This window comes from Natrix helvetica (assembly GCF_964273705.1).
Source record: "Natrix helvetica genome assembly, chromosome: 5".
In the NCBI taxonomy this organism is placed as follows: domain Eukaryota; kingdom Metazoa; phylum Chordata; class Lepidosauria; order Squamata; family Natricidae; genus Natrix; species Natrix helvetica.
In genome coordinates this window covers 52249396-52272209 of record NC_138551.1, presented here as the reverse complement: position 1 = coordinate 52272209, position 22814 = coordinate 52249396, and the positions used below count along the sequence as shown (strand labels likewise).

The window sequence follows — 22814 nt, the reverse complement described above, 5'->3', positions numbered from 1 at the left end:
GGATAATCAAGTGCCTAGAAATAATTGAAGTCAATGGAAACATCAGAAGTTTTGTGAAAAGATCAATGGCACAATGGTAGACATAGTGATTGCTAATCAATGCTGACAGACTGGGAGATATTAATATCAAGAGAGGAATCTTTCAAGGAGACTCACTTTTGCCACTATTGTTTTTTATTGCACTGATTCTTCTGTCAACAGTCTCGAACTAATCAAGACATATTAAACATTAAAGCATATACCAGTCTATCCCACCACCTTTATATGGGCAATCTGAAGTTGTATGGAAAAATACTATCTGAAATAGAATAGTTCTCCAACAGTAACTGTATACAGTCATGATATTGCAATGGAATTTGGACTGGACAAATGTGGCATCCTATCATCAATAGGGGGAAAATAGTGAAAACTGAAGGAATCAAGATGTTCTATGGAAATAAAATCACAAGTCCGGATGAAGGCAATCATTAAAAATATCTGGGTACCCTACAAACTGACATCATCAAGCACACTGAAGTCAAGAGAGTGAAGAAGTTCTTAAAGTCTAAATTCTGTGAAGGAAATAGCATCAACACTATTATAACTTGAGCAAATATATATCTTTGATTGTACGCCGCCCCGAGTCCCTTCGAGGAGAGGGAGCGGCTAACAAATCTAATAAATAAAATAAATAAATAAATAAATTCCAATCAATAGATACACAGCTGGAACAGTGGACAGGTCCCAGAACTAAAATATCAAGTTCTTCCAAAGGTCATGGGATAGGCAGATTTATTTTATTTTATTATTTTACTGCATTTAATTTTCACATATTTGGACTGCCCATCTTCCTCATAGAGGGTGGTATACAATAAAATGTTAAAATATAAAACAGTATATACACATTTCCCTCACACACACACACACACACACACACGGTGAGTTGCTGCTGGCGTTGCTGCCGGCTCGTTTTGCACACACGCACACTTGATTATAAATTGTTTGGCGCATGCACAGAACATGAAAAAATTACTAAAAAACACCGGGGAACTGGTTCAGGAGCATGGCCAGCCTGGGTTGCTGCTGGTTCTGCAACCCAGGCCAAATTACCACTACCGGTTCGGCCAAATCAGGCCAAACCGGTAGCAATCCACCTCTGACACACACACCTTTGAAAGCTATGTGGGTAAAAATGTCAAATCCAGTCTATAATAAATTTAAATAATATAAAATATACAGAGGAAATTCATCATGTGGGGTAAGTTTCAATAATTTTTTTTAAAAAGTACATGTGTTACAACATGTCATCTCATGGTATCTTATGTAGATTTAGGACATAAGATTTTGTGGAATTCAATTTATTTCATCAGATTCCCCCAAGTGTTATCCTGTTATATATGGTCTCTTTCTGTAAAAACTATTACACAACTTTTTTCATTACAGAAATCTACAATGCACTTTTATAATAAATATTTTAGATACAAGTGGTAAAGAGAGAATTCTATACTTAATTCCATTCATTTAAAGTTAAATACATAGCTAATACAAATATTATCCAATCAGATATCACAAATTCCTGGTTCATTCAGAAAAATAGTTTTATACCTCAATAGTAACTGTAAAAATAAGTCAATGAGCTGAATATATCAACATACACCCATACATAGTCATCACCTTTAGAACCCTTTATGGAGATTATCTGAGGAACAACTTATTTCCAATTGTTTCTGCCTGCCTCCTACATTTGAGCAGAATGGGTGAGCTCCAGATCCCTTCCAAGATGACTGTTGCCATCTTGTGGGACCAAGGAAGTGTGCCTTCTCTGTTGTGGTCTTTGCCATCTGAGCAGCATCCCTCCAGAGACATAGATGGTACCAACTCTCTTGGGATCTGAGAAGCCCCTAAAACCTGGCTTTGTTCCCAGGCATGGGATTAATGTACTGGGTAGTGTATGTGACTGATGTGGCTCTACTGTTGTGGTAGTTTTTGATATGAGCTATATTGCTGGGTTTATGTTTTTAACTGAATTACTATAGTAAAAAGTAACACAAACTAAAAGAAAGATAGAAAAAAAAGAAAGAACAAGTAAAAGGTGCAAAGGGAGGGGGAGGAAAAATGCAAATGAAAAAAGTATGAATTCAGTAAAGAAAAAAAGAAACATAAAAGAAGTGACATCACAAGAACAAACAATTTCAGTAACTCTTCTTAACCTCTTCTTAAATTATAACAAATTATCTTTTCTTCCCATATCTCATCTCTGATCTAAACAAATCCATAAAACATTGTGATTTCAGTCCTGCTTATCAGAAAAATACGGATTAACAGAAATAACAACATATCTATTTTTTCTTCTGTTCGATTATATCCGATTCTTAGAAATGTCTAGACCAGTTTTTGAAGGTTTCTTGGCAAGGTTTTTTAGAAGTGGTTTGCCATTGCCTTCTTCCTAGGGCTGAGATTAATTGTCTGGCCCATGGTCATCCATTTGGCTTTGTGTCCAAGGCAGGATTTGAACACAATCTCCCAGTTTCTAGCCTGATGTCTTAACCATAACATTAAACTAGTTTTCATACCTATTTTAACTTTGATATAATAAACCAATTTTATATTCCTTCCTCTTACTTTTAATCCAGAGTCTTAGTCCTTCAAATAATGTTGTAGAATTAGATTTCTTTTCATTTCTTCTTTATCCTTTCTCATGAGATTCTTCAAAGCTTTAACAAATCTCTTTTGGGAGCCCAATAAAGATAAATTATACAAGTCACTTTTAGTTAACTGTTTGTATGTTCTTTTTAATTATTAAAACGTCCGTTTCTTTTGTCTCTTCAATGTAACATCTTTTTTCATGTCATTTTTGTAACCTGCCATTGTAAACCAACTTCCAACTCAGTTTCTAACCTGTCAGATAAAATGTGTACTTTTCATAATTTAATTCATAAACAGATATTGTATCCATAAACAGATATTGCTGTTGACATTGTTAATATTAATATGTCTCCATTTTTCAAAAGTGATCATCAGTATTTCTATTTGTTAGAATATTTTGCCATTCTGTAACTGTTAGTTAAGTTTATGTGTTCTTCTCCTTTAATTTAAACCTTTAGTCCCCTCTCATGTCCTATTTTTTAAAAATATTTTTAAAATCTATTAGGATTTTATATTATCTTTATAACTATTGTAAAATTATATTTTATAATAAAAATGATTAGAAAAGGAAGCATAACCCTTTCAAAGATGCTGACCGCAGTTTGAGCAAGATGAAAATTCCCTCATCTCCCAGTGCTCAACCTCCTACCCCAGGACCATTGTCTTGCAGGCTCCTCATGAGGACCACTTGTTGGTGACTTCACAGCCTCGTCTTTGTTCTAAATGGTCCAAAGAGCCAATCTACTTGCTGGCTCTTTGCTTTTCACACCAGTTGTCAGTTCCACTTTTCATAGACCCATCTTCAGTCCACCATTCTTCCTTTGAACGTTCCTTTTTACTGTGCATTAGATTTTAGAAGTTGCCGATAGTCCACTGGAGAAGGCAGTCATAACAAAATAAATAAAAATAAAATTAAGTCTGCAGAAAAATAAGCTGGTATCATTCGTGCTCCCAAGACTGCCAACCTCCAATATGCCTCAGCAACAAAGTTTGTGAGTAATCATGTCCTGTCCTGAACCGCTTTATTACATAACAATATAGGGCAGTAGGTAGAGTAGATTCCAAGCATTACTAGTTTTCAGGAAAAAAATCATCAACATTCCCCTTAAAGTTGATGGGAAAACTTGAGCAAATATGGGCGTCCCCACCAGTAACTTTTGACTCAGCCTATTTTTGATTATGGGTTCAGAATAAATAGTAAACACACATTCAGTTTTGCAGAAAGATATCATGTTTGTACCATGTAGAGATGTCAACTGTTTACTTAGGGTTTTACCAAAACATGGTAGCAAAACAAGGCCTCCAGACCCCAGAGGAAGCAGTTTTCGCCCTCTTGGAGACTCGAGAAAAGCCTTCGGAGCATGGGGAGGGCAAAAAAAGGGCCTTCCAGAAGTTCCGGAAGTCTGGAAACAAGCCTGCTTTTGGCCTCCAGAAGGCTTCCGGAGCTGGGGAAAGCAGTTTTCGCCCTCCTGGAGGCTTGAGGAAAGTCTCCAGAGCTTGGGGAGGGCAAAAAATGGGCCTATTGGAAGTTCTGGAAGTCCAGAAGCCTGGGAAGGATGAAAAAGCTCACGCCCCCCCGCCATGCTGCAGGAGGCTGACTAGGCCACATCCACCCAGCAACAGGGCAGCAAACCTGTAGTTGCAATTTTTGAAGCCCACCCTGGGCAGGATTCTTGCCATTAAACAATGCTCTTATGTCTTATCTATTCTAAGTAAGTATGAATGGATTGCCAATAAAAATTAACTCAAATTTACCTCAAACATAGTTCATTGGAAGCAATTGTTCAGCATAATGTACCATAGTTGAAAAAAAAAAAAACTAAACAAATGAAAAAGGTCTGAGGTATTTTGAGGTCTACTATGGTCTTTCTAATAATAACTCTGTAACTTTGAACCAAATAAAAATATTAGATAATGTTTTATTATTTTTTCCACAACAGCAGTCAACAGTTAAATATCTGGAAACCCTAGATAACAACTAGATGGCCTGAGTGTACTGGTTCTTATTTTGCACTGAGCCCTAATGGGTTTATCATGACTTATAAATTAACATTTATGAATCAGTCCATTGTGGCTTGTTTACTCAACCATGATAAAAACAAAGCATGACTAAAAAATAAACCTACCCACAAAAAAGTTTAACTAACAAAGCCAAAGTTTTACTATCAGTTGCTGAACAAATGTTTCACTGAAGCTTCACTTTACCATGCTGTCTCATAGTCACTAGAAACATGAAGTTTAGCCATTTCGCTGATACTCCAAAACGAAGTAACTCCCAAAACTGCATAGGGGATATAGCAGATTTTCAGAAAACAATAAGCAACTGCAGAAAGATAGTCATGTTCTGGAAATGTATGAATGAGAAACATGCTGAAACCCCTTTTTTTGTGATTCAAACATATTTTGTGACTTCAAGCAGCCTTCCTTTCCTTCAAAGAAAGGCATACAAAGAAGGGTTGGAATGTGGATTTTGGAGAATATGATTGCAATGAGGGAAACATCACCTGACAGGAGAATTTAGCAGGTTGAAGAGTCTTGATAGGAGAGATAAAATTCTAGAGGTTCCCCACTGCTATTAAAAGAATCCTCTAAGCAAAATGTAACAGAAACATATGCTTTTTAGGATTATGATAATTTTACAGTATTTTGGTTACTCATATGAGCCCCTCTGTTGTCCCATTGCTTCAAAAAATCATAGCCTTACTGATATATATATATATATGGCTACATGACCATCCCTTGCATATTTCCTGATTTTTCAAAAAATATTGTGTAGGTTCCAAATATATTTATTTAATTTATTTTTATCCCATCTTTATTCTTTTTTTCAAATATCTCAAGGAAGTGAACAACATACCTTCCTATTTTCCACACATCAATCCATGTGAGGTGAATTGGGCTGAGAAAGAGTGACTGGCTCAAAGTCACCCAGCTGGCTTTCATGACTAAGGTGGGACTTGAACTCATAATCTCCCGCCTGGTGCCTTAACCATCTAGTGTTACTATCTTATACTAAGTGCTACCATCTTAGACTATCTAAGTGTTATTCTCAACAGTGGACCGCAGAATATACCTATTATATTAAAATGTTCCAGTTTTCATTGTGAGGCAATAGTAGTCTTTGCCATTTTTGGGAGACGATCTTTTTATGAATCTGAAATACACCATGCAGATTGAGTATAATATAACTCCCGTAAATGTGAGGCTAAGGATCTATTTTATTACAGAGTTTGATGAAGCTCAATCCAACAAAATCCAAAATAGAATGATAAAATCATTCAATATTCTCACATACTTATCAGCAATATAAAAACATAACATCAGAACTGCCCCCATGGTTTTTATATAAGATAAAATTGCTAATTGAGTTAATTATTGTCAATGAATTTAATTGTTGGGTTAGGTCAATACTAATACTGTAAACAAAATTTACATTCTGAGGATTTTCAATAGTACAACTCCTGAAAATCTTTATTTTCAATAAAATAAAACAAGCTCTAATTTGAGTTAATAAAAACAAGCTCTAATTTGAGTTAATAAAAATAAAACAAGCTCTAATTTGAGTTAATAAAAATAAAAATTTCCTGAAAATCTTTATTTCAATAAAATAAAACAAGCTCTAATTTGAGTTAATAAAAATAAACTCTGAGATGAAAAAGAAATATAAACAAATAAATACTTAAACTGAACTTGTTTCATTTTGGTATATGTATAACACTATAGACCAGGGCTGTGAAATTCGCGGCCCACAGGCTGGATGCGTCATGCACTAGCCACACTCACCCCATTTTAGAGAAGGGGGGAAAGTTGCAATATCTCATGTGACAATGTATTGTGGCAAGTTTGACACCCCTGCTATAAATTATATGCTGTACTACTGTAGATTATAGTACTGTCATATGAATTTCTGAAAAGTGTAATAATAGTTTGTAGCTAGATAGCTACATAAATGTTAAGTACAAATTAAAAACAATTAAAATATAGAATTTGTGATAACTTTCCTATTTAGATATTGCTAACCTGAAAAGTACACATATTTATACAAAATTTAGTCTTTTAACCACAGGGCAGTTCAACAATTGTCTTAATCACATTCCAGCTTTCATAAGCCAGTCCTGTAAAATGCTGGTGTATAGCTTTTTTATTTATTTATTTAGGGGTTAAGGTAGGTAACCTCTGACATGATTTACTGTATTTTTAAAAATCTACATTAAAATTTAATAGTAGGTATGGGTTTATGTGAATAGTAATTATCAAGTAATTCAGCTAATGTAATACATCAGTGTTTTTCAAGGAATCCTTCTTGTGCAATAATATTAGAAGAAATTCTTCATTATAGTTGATTACAGATGCCTCCTATCTCATAATTCTGTTCTTTTTCTTTGCAAAAATACAACATGGGCAAAAAAAGGTAAGAGACTCCATCCAAGCACTCTTTACCTCTTCTCATTTCCCAGAAAACTGTCATTAGTTACCAGTTAAGCCAGAGATGCTTAAAATTCAGTTTTGTATTTAATTAAGCCACTTGCCCAAGTTGAATAAATTCCTTCAAGGATAATAGCCTGATGGAGTCACTGTTCAAGAATACATGGGACACATAGACAAAATACTTAAATATTAAAAGCAAATATTTTGCGGGGGCAGGAACTTGTTTTGCCTTTAGTTTCAAGTTTAGCATATTCATTAAGCTGTATTCAAAAATAGCATGCTCTAAAAAAAGGATGCTCTCCATTTTATTTTTAAAATCTTCATCTATTTATTTATTGTATTTATTTTATCAGTTCTTGTTAGGAACTAGAAAACTTGTTCATCCTATATTGTCTCATTTTCTAACTCAAAAGCATCTAACATTAAAAACATGATTTCTATACATTTCATTACAACAATAAGGGCAACGTGCTTCTGACTCAGAGCTGAACAGCAATACAGCCATATCTGCAAACATGCACATTCTTGAGCATAGGCGTTTAAAGGTTTGTAATTCATAATTAATACCCCCAATGAGAAACAATCACTTGAGTCAAAGCCCTAAAGCCGCAACAAGCTAATTACTAATAAAAGCTCCACAGTTTCAGTTAAGCTTTGGGAATGTCGCTAGGCGCAGCAAATAGCCCGATGGTGAGCAACACTTTAAGCCTCTGGTTCTTTGTGGTAAAAAAAAAACAACCCTATCATTTATGTACTCTACCCCCAAGCTCTGAGGACTCGTGCTAGACAGAATTGCTTACTCAGAGTAGAAAATAGTGAAAACAATTATTATTTTCTTTAAAGAAACTCCTTTATCTGCATTAAAATTGCCCAGATTTGAAAAATAATATATCAATTGAGACCTGCTCACTAATACTACATTGCATCCCATATTACACATTGCATCCCACTCCTGGTGCACTGGTTACCAGTACTCAGCAACATCATACTGCCCCAAATTAGAAGACAACAAGCTCTTGCTCAGCTATGGTCAAGGATGCTGAACAACAAGACGCTCCCTATTCACCAGGATAATGCACAGTCCATCACAAGATTGAAATCCGGTAGACCAGCATGGAAAACAGCTATTCATTTAACATCTACCCTGTTTTACCTGTGAATGCCTGAAAAGAGGAATGGTCCAAGTTACCTTCTTGGGGCATGACCGTTAGTGATGACTCTACTAAACCACCTGGTTTCAGTCTGTTTGCTCTTTCTGGACAAAATTGGACAGAATTAGATGTGATATTGGACGACATGCCTCTGCCCTGTATTAATGGGGCTGGAAAGATTTCCCTTGTTGCCACTGTGGTGCTAATATGCAAACTATTGAATATACTGGGCGAGACTGCCCATGGCGAGTGCTCTCTGGTTCCTTAGAAGATCTGCATGAAGAATGCCAGAGGTGATCACCTGGATAGCTGAACTGGACATCCATGTATGAGGCCACTGCCATACCCCTGTAGAAGTTTAAATAAATAAAGTAAATAAAGCCATAAGACATATCTGAATGAGGTCCATTTAAAAAAACCGTTAACAGATATAATTTTTAAAGGAAGATGTAGTACAGGATGTCAGAAAGTTGTGTCTGGGCATTTCATAAAAACTTAACTTAGACCAATATTGGACATAATAAGCTTTCATATCCAACCCATTTTCACCTGACTTCCTCCAAATTGCTTTCATTCGAGCACATGCTCAGATCTTATTTCTATTCTCAGAACAAAATCCACATCTCTTCTTCTACAGATTTAAAATAAAATACCTTGCTGGCACTTCCCTCCCTCTCTGTGCCCCCCACCTCCCATACACACATATAATCCACATATCTACATCCATTATTTTATTTCCACAAGTGGTTTGTTTTTATAAAAAAACACCTTAAAGGAAGTTGTTCCATAAGAGTAGTTCTGAGAATTTAACTACCATACACCATGGTCAGTAAACCTACATGCAAAAAACCTTCCAAGTTTAGTAACAACCATGCATTCAAGCAATATTCTGACTGGCTATAAATTTACAGCATTATGCTAAAATTACAGAAACGCTTCAAAGCAGGGTCCTGGTAAAAGATTAGTGATAAACAATGCATATTCAAGCACCAGAATACTGGAAGTTCCATTAACTGGTGCAGAGTGCAGCAGCACAGGCTGTTATTGGCCCATGTAACACCACTGCTCCACGTGCTACATTGGCTGCCAGTCTGCTTTTGAGTGCAATTCAAATGTTTGGTAATCACCTATAAAGCGCTTCATGGCATGGATCCAGGATACTTGAAGGACCGTCTCTTCCCACTGGGATTGGCCCGTCCCACCCATGCCAGCAGAGGTGCATGCAGCAGGCCCCATTGGATTGATTATGCCAGTGGGCGGAGTCCAGGAGAAGGGCCTTCTCCAGGGGTGGGATTCTAACAGTTCGGACTAGTTTGGGTAAACCTGTAGCTCCGAAGGTCAGTTGTGAGCAAACCCACCCACCCAACCCTGAGCTTTACCTACCTTTATCTTTTCAGCTGACTCGCGTGGCAGAGTGGATTGTTGTGCCTCAGCTGTTTTCCTTCCCAAGCAGCAATCCGAAAGGTAATTATTCTGTAAACTGTGCATGCATGCTCAGCGAACCAGTTGTTAAACCAGTAGGAATCCATCCCTGGCCTTCTCTGCCATTGTGTCTGCTCTCTGGAACATCATGCCACCTGGTGTGAGGCCGGCCCTAACCCTCCTGACTTTCCACAAGAGCCTAAAGACCTGATTCTACAAGCTAGCTTGGACTCCAATGGGAGAACATCACAGTGGAGATGGTTGATTGATTAACAACAGATCCCACCTCCTCCCATTTTACACATGCTCCCATTTTTAATTGAATCAAAGTTTGACTTGTTTTAACTTACCATATTTTTTGGAGTATAAAATGCACCAGATTATAAAACGCACCAAGATTTTGAAGAGGCAAATTAAAAAAAAAGGTTTTGCACTATGTAGACCTCCCCAAAACGGCCCATTTTTCATGAAAACAGGCCTTTTTTTTTAAAAAAAAAGGGCATTAATAGCCTTTAGGAGGCTTGTAGAGTGCTCCTGGGGTTGGCCCCCCCCAAAACTAGCAAAAAATGACCACTTTTTCGCTCATTTCTGCCCTCCCCAGCCCCCAGGAGCTCTATAAGCCTCCTAAAGGCTATGCACGGCCATTTTGGTGAAGGGGGCAGGGTTTCAGAAGGCAAAAAAATGTTGTATTCTGTGTATAAGACACACTCAGATTTTCAGCCTTTTTTTTTTTTTTTTGAGGGAAAAAGGTGTGTCTTATACTCCGAAAAATACGGTATTTATGTTTTAAATATATTTATATTTATATTTTATTGTTGTAAACTGCCCAGAGTTACCTTGTGGTAAGATGGACAGTCAATTAATTTTATAAAGAAATAAAACATAACATTAAATATCTATGAGGGAGGAGGGGAAAATCATTGTAGATTCTTTCAGATACTACACAGGAAGAACACAACAGTAAGAAACTATTCTCATAGAAAACTCAGCAAAGTTCCTGATATACAAACATTATTGAAAATGTGAACCTCAAAGAAAAGTTGACTTTTCTTCATTTGAGAAAATGGTAAGGAAAGGAGGTAAGGTGATAAATGCCTTCTGCAGTGTGAGCACTGCTAATGAATGAGGCATAACTCTGTAATGTTTCTGGATGAACAGTGGCAGGGGAAATGACCATTGTCTTACCTGAAGGGTCCTTTTCAGGGCGCTGCAACGGAGAGTCCAAAGAAGGGTTAAACACAGCCAATCTGCCCAGAACTGAATTGAAAACTTTAAGCCACGCCTCTGGTGCTGACTATCCTCAGATTTATTCAATGAAGACGTGGAACAGTTGCGCGCTGAAACTTCAACTGGAAGTCTAATATGGAACAAGTCAAAAATAGTCCAAACAACAATAACAGAAACAACAAACAACACTGTGACTTCACAAACACCAGCGGAGAATAGACCCCAGGGCGGGGTGGACTTTCGGTTGCAGCGCCCTGAAAAGGACCCTTCAGGTAAGACAATGGTCATTTTCCAGGGCGCTGCTCTGGAGAGTCCAAAGAAGGGACATGCCCAAGCTAACTGTCACTAGGGCGGGAAGGCTCAGCCATCAGGGTCGCTCCGCTGGTATGGATGCCCTGAAGAACACGCCTCCCAAAGGCCCCTTCCGCCGATGCAAAACTGTCCAGTTTGTAATTTCGGACAAATGGAGACAGAGAAGTCCAGGTGGCCGCCTTGCAGATCTCTTCAATCGGTGCCTGTGTAGACCAGGCAGCTGTGGTGGCGGCGCTTCTAGTCGAATGTGCTGTGATATTGCGAGGCACAGGAACGGACTGTAAAACGTGGGCAAGCGCAATGCAGGCTCGCAGCCATCCGCCGATGGTAGATGAAGAGACCTTCTTGCCTTGAGAAGCTGGTTGAAAGGAGACGAATAGAGATTCGGATTTCCGAAAACTGGCCGTGCGCTTGATGTATCTGCGAATAGTCCTGCGCACATCCAGCATGTGCCAGCGTTTTTCCCTCGGGTGCCGAGGATGCGGACAAAAATCCGGAAGGACCACCTCCTGCGCCCGATGAAACCAGGAATTGACCTTCGGAATGAAGGAAGGATCCAGCCTCAGGATTACTCTGTCGTTACGAATGAGACACAAGTCCTCTCTGACTGACAAGGCAGCCAGTTCCGATATGCGACGAGCAGACGTGATAGCGACCAGAAAAACCGTCTTGAATGTGAGGTGTCTGAGACTGGCCGTCTTAAGGGGCTCAAACGGGGGCCCGATGAGGGACCGCAACACTACATTGAGATCCCAAGATGGGTATCTGTGGACCACTGGGGGTCTCAGGTTGGTCGCTCCCCTGAGAAAACTGCGGATGGTCGGATTCCGGCCAAGAGATGCGTAGCCTTCAACTGAGAGGATGGTTGACAGGGCTGCCGCCTGGCGCCTCAGGGTGTTAGGTGCCAGGCCCTTGTCCAAACCTTCCTGCAGGAAGTCCAGGATGACAGGAACCGAAGCAAGGGGCGCAGACGTACCATGAGCCGTGCACCAGCTGGCGAAGGATTTCCAAGTGGCGTCGTAGATGCGCGTCGTGGACTGCCGTCGTGACGCTTGGATGGTGCCAATCACCTTGTCTGACAAATTGCCTCTGCTTAGGAGATCCCTCTCAAGTGCCAGACGGCCAGCTGCAGCCACTGGGGTTCTGGATGTTGAAGGGGCCCCTGGCTGAGAGAGATGTCCTGTGGAGGAATCCGCCATGGTGGTGTGATCGAAAGACTCACCAAGTCTGCAAACCAGGTTTTCCTGGGCCAGCACGGTGCTACCAGCAGCACCTCCGCCTCCTCTGCTAGGATCTTCCTGATGACTCTGGGAAGAAGAGGTAGCGGGGGGAAAGCGTAAAGCAGACCTTTAGGCCACGGGCCGTGCAGCGCGTTGACTCCTTCCGCCCTCGGGTCGTGGAACCTTGTGAAGAACCGCGGAAGATGCGCGTTGGCCGCGGTGGCGAACAGGTCCACCAGCGGGAGGCCGAACCTCTGGGACAGTTGCTGGAACAGCAGCGGATGTAGACGCCACTCCGAGTGGTCGACTGTGGATCTGCTCAGCCAGTCCGCCTGGGTGTTGCTCGTGCCCGAGATGTGCTTCGCCTGAAGAGAAAGGAGATACCTCTCCGCCCATCGACCCAAGAGCTCCGCCTCCTTCATCAGGGATCTGGAGCGCGTTCCCCCCTGTCGATTGATGTGTGCCTTGGTGGCGACATTGTCTGTCATGATGCGCACGTGGTGGCCCTGAACGGTGCTCTGGAAGCGCTTCAGCGCAAGCCTGACTGCCCTCAGCTCCAGCCAGTTGATGCTGTGAGCGGCTTTGGAAGGGGACCACCTGCTCTGTGCGAGCTGGTTGTGGCAGTGGGCCCCCCAACCGAACAGGCTGGCATCCGTTGTGATGGTGAGCCTGACTGGCTCCTTGAATGGCGACCCCTTTAACAGGGCCGGAGACAACCACCACTTTAGAGAGCGACGTACCTCTGCTGGAACTGGAATCAGTCTTGTTGAGCTGCTTTCGTTTGTTCTTTGATATGGAAGCAGGAGCCACTGAAGGGGACGGGAGTGAAGTCTCGCCCAAGGCACGATTGACAGGCACGAGATCATCTTGCCGAGGAGCTGTGAGAGCTGAACCACCTTGACTAGACGTGACTGCTGCACCTGAACGACCATCTCCCGAAGGCTGGCCACCCTTTCCGGGGACAGGGATACCGTGCACGAGGTGGTGTCGATGACGGCCCCTAGATGCTTCAGTCTGGTCGTGGGAACGAGATGACTTTTTTCCAGGTTGATGGTGAACCCGTGGTCCCGGAGCGCCTGCATGGTGTGTTCTAGGTCGCTGACCGCTTGTTGATGCGATGATGACAGAATGAGCACATCGTCCAGGTAACAGTGGAGTCTGACCGGACGTGACCGTAGAAAAGCCGCCACGGCTGCGAGAACCTTTGTGAATGTCCTGGGCACCGATAACAGGCCGAATGGCATTGCCCGGTACTGGTAATGGAGGCCCGCGTAAGAGAACCTCAGGAACTTGCAGTGGGCTTTGCGGATAGGGATGTGGAGGTAGGCCTCTTTGAGGTCTATGGACGTTAGTATATCGCCTGGCCTGATGCACCCCAAGATGGACTGGAGGGACTGCATCTTGAACCTGCGATATGTCACGTGGTGATTGAATCTCTTTAGATCTAATATCCCCCTCCACCCTCCTGAGTTTTTGGGGACCAGAAACAGGATGGAGTAAAACCCTCTTCCTTCCTGGCCTGCTGGGACAGGTTCTATGGCCCTGATCTCCTTGAGGTGCCTTATCTCCTGTTCCATGAGGGATCTTTTGACTAACCCTGAGGGAACTGGACACCGGGTGAAGTGGCGGGGAGGGGGGGACGAGAATTCTAAAGTGAGACCCATGCGGACCGTTTGAAGAACCCACTGGTCCGACGTGGTCTGCTCCCATATGGCGTGGAACAACTGCAACCGCCCTCCTATGGGAGCTGACCTGTGATGGTCATTTATACCTCCTAAAGGGTCGGGAGCCGGAGCCCCCCCGAAATGGCCGCTTGGAGAAGGGCTGCTGGCGACCTCTGTCTCGAAAGGACTGAGGGTCCTGAGACCGCTCACCTTGCTGGGGATACGCCCTATGATAGGGGGCGGAGCTGGTGGAGGGCTCATTGCTCCGAAAGGCCTGCCTCCTGTAAGAGCCAGGACCTTTACGATCAGGCTTTTTGGTGACTGATGGCATCACTTTCTTTTTTCCTTGTTTTCCACAAGGACTGGATCAAGGACCTCACCAAACAGCTTGTCCCCTTTAAAGGGGGCAGTAACAAGCTTCCATTTGGAGCGCATATCCACATTCCAGTGCCTAAGCCACAGGAGGCGTCTGGAAGTAACATTAGACGCTAGGGCACGCGAGGCAAACTTAGCAGCATTCAGAGTGGCATCAGCAGTGTACTCTGTGGCTGCCATGATTTTATTGATATCCTGCCTGACTTTAACGTCCTTGGCAGGTATCTTCCTCAACAACTGCCTCAGCCACAGGAGAGCCGCCCTGGAGAAAAAGGAGGCCGAAGCGGAGGACTTAATGGCCCATGCAGCTGCCTGATGGGTCTTGTGACAAGCAGTTTCGGTTCTCTTGTCCTCAGCCTTGAGCCCCTCCAACAGGTCAGGAGGGAGCACAGAAGAGGAGGTAAGAGCCGCTACAGGGGGATCGATAGGAGGGAGCTTGAGCAGCTCCTCCAGGCTGGCATCCACCGTATATAGCTTCTTGTCATGGCTGCTGGGGGTAGCCATGGTAGCTGGCTGCGCCCACTGTCTTTGAACTAAATTGAGGAACATCTTGGGTACAGGAACTATTTCCTGGACCGAAATGGGTTCCTCAAAGAGATCCCCAGATAGATCATCAGGGTCTACAACCACCTGAGCTGGGGGGGTGGACCCCATGTGAGTTGAGATCTTAGCCTTATCTAAAATGGTTTTGAAATTATCCAAATTAAATAAGCCTGAAAAAGCCGGCTTTTTGGCGGGGCTTGCCTCATCCCCAGAGAATTCAGCTTCCTGCCTAGGAAGAAAATCCTCTTCTTCCTCCCAGTCTGACTCATCGGAGGCCACTGAAGAATGCAGGGACGGGGGTGGAAGGCTAGGAGTCATCTCTCTGGGATCCTCCTGGGGTTGCAAATGGTGGGTCTTGCGAGTGCGCTTGCCACCTTTTCGCATGCCTGCCTCAATGCCCTGGGAAATGGCCCTGTTAATTATTTCCTGCATTTCAGTGGATAGGTTAGGCCCTTGGTCCTCAATGGGGCGAACCCCTTGAGTGGGCCCGGAGCTCGGCTGTTGAGGGGCTAAGGGCCCCATTGGAGCTGGTCCCTCCTCCATATCAGAGGGACAGGCAAAGAGATCAGCCTGATCAGCCATGGAATGGCCTGGAGAAGTTGCCATGGCCAAGGAATCACCTTCCTCTTCACTATCAGAAATGGGGCCTCCCTGGGCTGGAGGAATTTCCCTGGAGGGCTCCCCAGGAGACACCGAAAGGGAAGATTGGGCCTGCTGTTCGGCTTTGGAAAATTGTTTTTCTAAGGCCTTCTGTCGCCTTAATGCAGTGCTTCTCAATTATTTTCTGTCATGCCCCCCCTAGGAAGAAGAAAACATTTCGCGCCCCCCTCCCCGCGCGACTGTAAATAGTATCATTTGTCTATAAAATTGTTATAAGTACACCTCTGCATAACATAGCACACCGGGCTTTCCTCGTCTCCCACCGTAGTCACATGCTTTCTTTCCTCTTTCCCTCTTACTTGTCTATCCTTCCTTCCACCCTCCCTTCCTCCTTCCCTTCCTTCCTGCCTCCCTTCCAGTTCCCTCCTTCCTCTTTCCCCCTGCCTGCCTGCCTTCTTTCCCTCCTGCTTATCTATGCTTTCTTCCTTCCTTGCACCTCCCTCCCTTCTGCCTGCCTGCCTTCTTTCCTCTTTCCCTATTGTCCTATCCTTCCTTTCTCCCTCCCTCCTTCCCTGCCTCCCTTCCAGTTCCATTCTTCCCTCCTTCCTTCTGCCTCCTTCCTGCCTGCTTGCCTTCTTTCTTCTTTCCCTCCGGCGTGTCTGCTTTTCTTTCCTTCCTTCCACCTCCCTTCTGCCCTCCTCCCCTTCTTCCCTCCCTCCCTCCCAGCAGCTCCTCCAGCATCCCAGCTGGAAGCAGCAGCACAACAGTCGCCGTTACCAGGGGCGAAGGGGTGGCGGTGGCAAGATCGGGCGACCGCCGCCCCTTTGTCCCTTCCCCAACAGCGGCTGTTGCGCTTCCCGGCTTGAAGTGGCAGCGCTGGGGACTGCTCAGAGACTCATCAGAGCCGCGGGCTGGAGCTGTGCAAAAAGTCTGCTTGGGCTGGGGGGGTGGGGAAAGGGAGGGAAGCCTGGGACAGCCCGTCCTCGCCATCGCCACCCCTTCGCCCCTGGTAGCGGCGGCTGTTGTCCTGCTTCTTCCAGCCGGGATATATTCTGCTAGGCCCTTGGCGGCATCCCGGTACGAGGGGCAAAGGAGAGGCGGTGGCGAAGACGGGCGGTCCCATGCTTCCCTCCCTCCCACCCCCGCCCGAGCAGGCTTCTTGCACAGCTCCAGCCCGCGGCTCCAATGAAAATCCACAGTCCGAAGTGCTGCCACTTCCAGGCGGGATATATTATGCCTCGCCCACGCCTTCGCCGCCGTTGCACCCAGATGGAAAGGGAGCCTTTGCGCCCCCCTTTACGGAGACTCGCGCCCCCCCCAGGGGGGCACGCCCCACTATTTGAGAACTGCTGCCTTAATGCATCTTTGTCTAGGCCTGAGCCCTGCTTGGGCCCATGCCTGGAGTAAGGCTTACTCCCTCTAATGGCCTCCCTGGCAGCTTTCCCGGCCTGTCTTACAGGGGCTCTGGAAGAGACACCCTCAGAACTCTCAGGGGCCTGATCTGCCATGGTAACAATCACTGGTTGGGACAGTAGGGGGATGGGAAAACCACCACTCACCACCTCCAGAAAGCCCACCGCAGCACGATGCTCCTGAGGAGACAGAGAAACTGCAAGGCCTGAAGTAGCTTGGAATTTCTTAGGCGCGAGCAGAATTCGCTCCCAGCGCCTGCAGGAGAGTAAGGGAGGCGACCCAGCAGGCCACGATCCCACGCCGCTATCACTTGCTTGGATTGGGGCCCAGGTCGCCGGTCACACCGGGCAAGTCTGACTCCACACGGCTCCTGCAAAGAGCCAGGCACCAGGCAGCTGCGGCAAAAAACTTTTAAAAGTAAAACCGGAAGATTGCGCAATCCAAAATGGTGGCCGGAACTCACCGCTGCTTTGCGCGCCAAATTTGAAGAGGGAAGAAGCCAAAATGGCTGCCCTGGAAGCCCACGCCGCAATTTGACTTGCTAGAAGCACAAATTGCAACGGAGGGCTTCCAGCGGGAATCGGCCCCCAGTAGGGGTGCCCCAACAGCGCTGGCGTCGGCACTCCGACCCACGCGCTTCCCCCAACAGCTGCCTGCGGCTTCTAGGAGCCAGAGCAAAGCCCCGGACTCCAGGAGAGCCGAAAGGGTGAGAAAAACCCAATTAAAAAGGGAAAAAAACAAACTTAAATTTAAACTCACCAGCCTGCTCTAAAAATCCTTAAATATACTGTTTTAAAAAATTATTCTTCCTCTGGAGAGTCCAAGGAATCAATCTTAGAACTGGAGAAAATCTTAAAGCGCGTCCACTGGGCTTGCAGAATTGAAAAAATCTGAGGATAGTCAGCACCAGAGGCATGGCTTAAAGTTTTCAATTCAGTTCTGGGCAGATTGGCTGTGTTTAACCCTTCTTTGGACTCTCCAGAGCAGCGCCCTGGAAAAAAGTCAATTCAGACAAAATATAGATCCTGCTACAATTGGCTAATTACCGTATTTTTTGCTCCATAAGACACACTCCCCCCCCCCCAAAAAAAAGTGGATGGAAATGTCTGTGAGTCTTATGGAGCGAATGGACTTGGTCCTTTGGTGAATAGCAGTCGGGCCGTGGCGGCAGGGTCCTTTTAAAGTGTTGAACCCCGCCTCTTCTATCTTTGTCATTGCCTGCCTCTGTGGTCCTCTCAGGCGCTGCATCCTGCCCTCACTTGCACTGCTGCTCCATATTCAACGCTCCATATTCACAGTGAAACAGCACTCCATATTCATATTTTTCTTGTTTTCCTCCTCTAAACCTAGGTGTGTCTTATGGTTAGGTACGTCTTATAGTGAGAGAAATACGGTAATTAATATTAGTTTCACTTTGAATGACTGCATGATTGAACGATTTTATATTTAACTGACCTTCTAGATAGTTCCGGTGGTGCAAAATAAAACTCTTCCTTTTTTATTTTTATTTTATTTATTATTAAATTTATATTGCCACCTATTCGCCCATGGCGACTCAAGGCGGCTTACAGAAGTTAATAGCTTTTCCAAGTTAATAGATATTTGGCCATTTTTCTAATGGGCTTGGAAGTTTATGTAACAATTCTGTCTAGTCTGGGTATCACTGACTGCCACCTTGCCAAATGTACACCTTTACATTCCAAGGAATTGAGACGATTAATTGTTATTAATCTTTAAAACACTAACTAGTTATCTAGTGATTAATTGCTCCATATTTATCGGGCTGGCTCTTACAATCTTTATTAGAAGTTCTTTTCCAGAAACCTAGCTAAGTTATGAAAATTGAGTAGTTATAAAGGACATGGCAAAGTTGTTATTGGAATGCCTTATCTTTAACTTGTATTACAGCAGTGCTTCTCAATTATTTTCTGTCATGCCCCCCCTAGGAAGAAGAAAACATTTCGTGCGCCCCCCCCCCCGCGCGACTGTAAATAGTATAATTTGTCTATAAAATTGTTATAAGTACACCTCTGCATAACATAGCACACCGGTCTTTCCTCGACTCCCACCGTAGTCACATGCTTTCTTTCCTCTTTCCCTCTTACTTGTCTATCCTTCCTTCCACCCTCCCTTCCTCCTTCCCTTCCTTCCTGCCTCCCTTCCAGTTCCCTCCTTCCTCTTTCCCCCTGCCTGCCTGCCTTCTTTCCTCTTTCCCTATCCTCCTATCCTTCCTTTCTCCCTCCCTCCTTCCCTGCCTCCCTTCCAGTTCCATTCTTCCCTCCTTCCTTCTGCCTCCTTCCTGCCTGCTTGCCTTCTTTCCTCTTTCCCTCTTGCTTGTCTATCCTTACTCCCTCCTCCCTTTCTTCCCTCCCTCCCTGCCAGCAGCTCCTCCAGCATCCCAGCTGGAACCAGCAGCACAACAGTCGCCGTTACCAGGGGCGAAGGGGTGGCGGTGGCAAGATCGGGCGACCGCCGCCCCTTTGTCCCTTCCCCAACAGCGGCTGTTGCGCTTCCGCTTCCAGACGGAATGTTGGCGGTGGAGCTGCTGGCGGGGAGGCGAGCTACCTGCATAAAGACGCCGCCGAGGTCATGGCAGAATATATCCCGGCTTGAAGTGGCAGCGCTGGGGACTGCTCAGAGACTCATCAGAGCCGCGGGCTGGAGCTGTGCAAAAAGTCTGCTTGGGCTGGGGGGGGGAGGGAGGGAAGCCTGGGACAGCCAGGCTTCCCTCCCTCCCACCCCCGCCCGAGCAGGCTTCTTGCACAGCTCCAGCCCGCGGCTCTGATGAGTCTCTGAGCAGTCCCCAGCGCTGCCACTTCAAGCCGGGATATATTATGCCTCGCCCACGCCACCGCCGTTGCACCCAGATGGAAAGGGAGCCTTCGCGCCCCCCTTTATGGAGCCTCGCGCCCCCCCAGGGGGGCGCACCCCACTATTTGAGAACCGCTGTATTACAGTCTTGTGTATTAGAAGAATGACTTTAGTTACTATACACTCCCAATGATGAAGATGTACTTTAAAATCCAGTTCTGAGTGCAAGATACTGAAAGCAGAACTATTCATTGCTGCTCTGTTAACATCTATCTTAGAAGACACAATGTCCCTCTTTTATAGTTTTAGATTTTAGACTTTCATTAATAAATGAATGGATTACACCCCAGGGTTCTGAAGGAACTAGCAGACGAGATCTCAGAACCACTGAATTATATATTTCAGAGATCCTGGAACACCGGGGAACTACCAGAGGACTGGAAAAGAGCTGATGTGGTTCCCATCTTCAAAAAAGGGAAAAAATTAGATCCAGGAAACTACAGACCTATGAGCCTGACCTCAATACCAGGAAAGATTCTGGAAAAAATAATCAAGCAACGAATTTGTGAACACCTAGAAGTAAACAAAGTAATAGCCAAAAGCCAACATGGATTTGTCAAAAACAGATCATGCCAGACTAATCTTATTGCATTCTTTGATAATGTGACAAAATTAGTGGACCAGAGGAATGCCGTTGATATAGTTTACTTGGACTTCAGTAAGGCTTTTGATGAGGTAGACCATAACCTACTACTAGATAAAGTAGAAAAAAGTGGATTAGACAGCATCACCACCAGATGGATTCGTAACTGGCTGACCAACCGCACTCAACGTGTAGTCCTCAATGGAACTGCATCTACATGGAGGGAAGTATGCAGTGGAGTACCCCAAGGCTCTGTTTTAGGCCCAGTACTCTTCAACATCTTCATCAATGATTTGGATGAGGGAATAAATGGGGAACTCATCAAATTTGCAGATGACACCAAGCTGGCAGGAATAGCCAACACTCCAGAAGATAGGCTTAAGATACAGAAGGATCTTGACAAACTTGAACATTGAGCACTATCTAATAAAATGAAATTCAATGGTGAAAAGAGTAAGGTTCTACATTTAGGCAACAAAAATGGAATGCACAGGTACAGAATAGGTGGTACCTTGCTCAGTAGTAGTAACTGTGAAAGGGATCTTGGAGTCCTAGTGGACAACCATTTAAATATGAGCCAGCAGTGTGCAGCAGCTGCCAAAAAAGCCAACACAGTCCTAGGCTGCATCAACAGAGGGATAGAATCAAGATCACGTGAAGTGTTAATACCACTTTATAATGCTTTGGTAAGGCCACACTTGGAATACTGCATTCAGTTCTGGTCGCCACGATGTAAAAAAGATGTGGAGACTCTAGAAAGAGTGCAGAGAAGAGCAACAAAGATGATTAGGGGACTGGAGACTAAAACATATGAAGAACGGTTGCAGGAACTGGGTATGTTTAGCTTAAGAGAAAGAAGGACTAGGGGAGACATGATAGCATTGTTCCAATATCTCAGGGGTTGCCACAAAGAAGAGGGAGTCAAACTATTCTCCAAGGCACCTGAGGGTAGAACAAGAAGCAATGGGTGGAAACTAATCAAGGAGAGAAGCAACTTAGAACTGAGGAGAAATTTCCTGACAGTTAGAACAATTAATCAGTGGAACAGCTTGCCTCCAGAAGTTGTGAATGCCCCCACACTGGAAGTCTTTAAGAAGATGTTGGATCGCTATTTGTCTGAAACGGTATAGGATTTCCTGCCTAGGAAGGGGGTTGGACTAGAAGACCTCCAAGGTCCCTTCCAACTCTACTATTGTATTATTGTATTATTGTATTAAAACACCAGACAGACTAGGTTAGAGAGGACTAGGGAGTCATGGAGAAAATCTGTATGGTTCTTAAGAGTTAACAACTACTTGACAACATATAATCTATCTATCAATTATAGCTTATTTTACATTCAAAGTTCCACAAGGGTATTTTTTAAACCAGACCAAAAAGTAGTTATAATTAAATATCTGTAGCTTAAAGAGAATTCTAATTTTGAAATACAAAACATTTGTAGTTTTTAATGTAAGAATTCTATAATCATTGAATAAAAGGCATTCATAGCTGTTAATTTCAATATTTCAAAATGAAGCCTTCTTAGTTTTAAAATGAAGATACCAATTCAGTTTAGAGAATTTAATCTTAACACCTACAGTATTTTTAATAATGCGCCTAAAATTATACATCTATTTTTGTTTAAAGGATGTTAGTTTTTTCTTGCTGTTCTAAATTTGATTTAGTATTGGAATTAATATACTGTAGTGGTAAAAATGTTGGACTAAGATGGAGGGACCCAGTTATTTTCCTCCCTCAGAGAGAAATTAAGCACAGCAAAAGATATGGGCTGATTGGCTTTGGGTGTGAGATGAATCAGTGCAATGAAGGTCCTCACTTGAAGTGTGAAAAAATCAAGGAGGGAGACAAACTTACATCCTCATGCATCAGGGGTGGGTTTCAGCGGGTACACACCGGTACGGCTGTACTGGTTGGTGAAATTTAGTGTGTCTTTCTGTACCTGTTCTTCCGGAGGCCCTATACCGGAACACTCCCTCCCCTGGCCTGCCCCCGCCCCATTCACTCCCCCGCTCGCTCCCCCCTGCCAAGTCACCACTTGCTCCCCCCACCCATCTACACCATGCTTGCCCCGCCCACACACTTTCTTTGCCCACCCAGCCAAGGCGCTGAGGCTGCAGGCAGTCAGGGAGGTGGGGGAAATCCTGCCTGTCTGCCTGCCCCCTCCAAAAGCAGCCGGGTGGGCTATGGGATGGTCAGCAGCCCACGCGCCACTGCCATGTGACAGCTCTGGGGGCGCAGCACCTGCCTGGATGTGGCTGCAGCTGGCAACAGGACGTGAAGGAGAGGCCGTCCAACAGAGTGTTCTGAGGTCAGTGGGTTGGCGGGGAGATTGCGCAGATTGGAGGCAGCAGGGAGGCGGGACATCAAGGCCACCCTG

The 22814-nt window shown here is 44.4% G+C and overlaps 1 protein-coding gene across 1 annotated transcript in view; it reads right to left on the bottom strand.

Moving 5' to 3' along the window:
- The window catches only part of CNNM2 (cyclin and CBS domain divalent metal cation transport mediator 2), a 116198-nt gene that overhangs the window by 63568 nt on the left and 29816 nt on the right, over positions 1 to 22814 (bottom strand). The window lies entirely within an intron of this gene.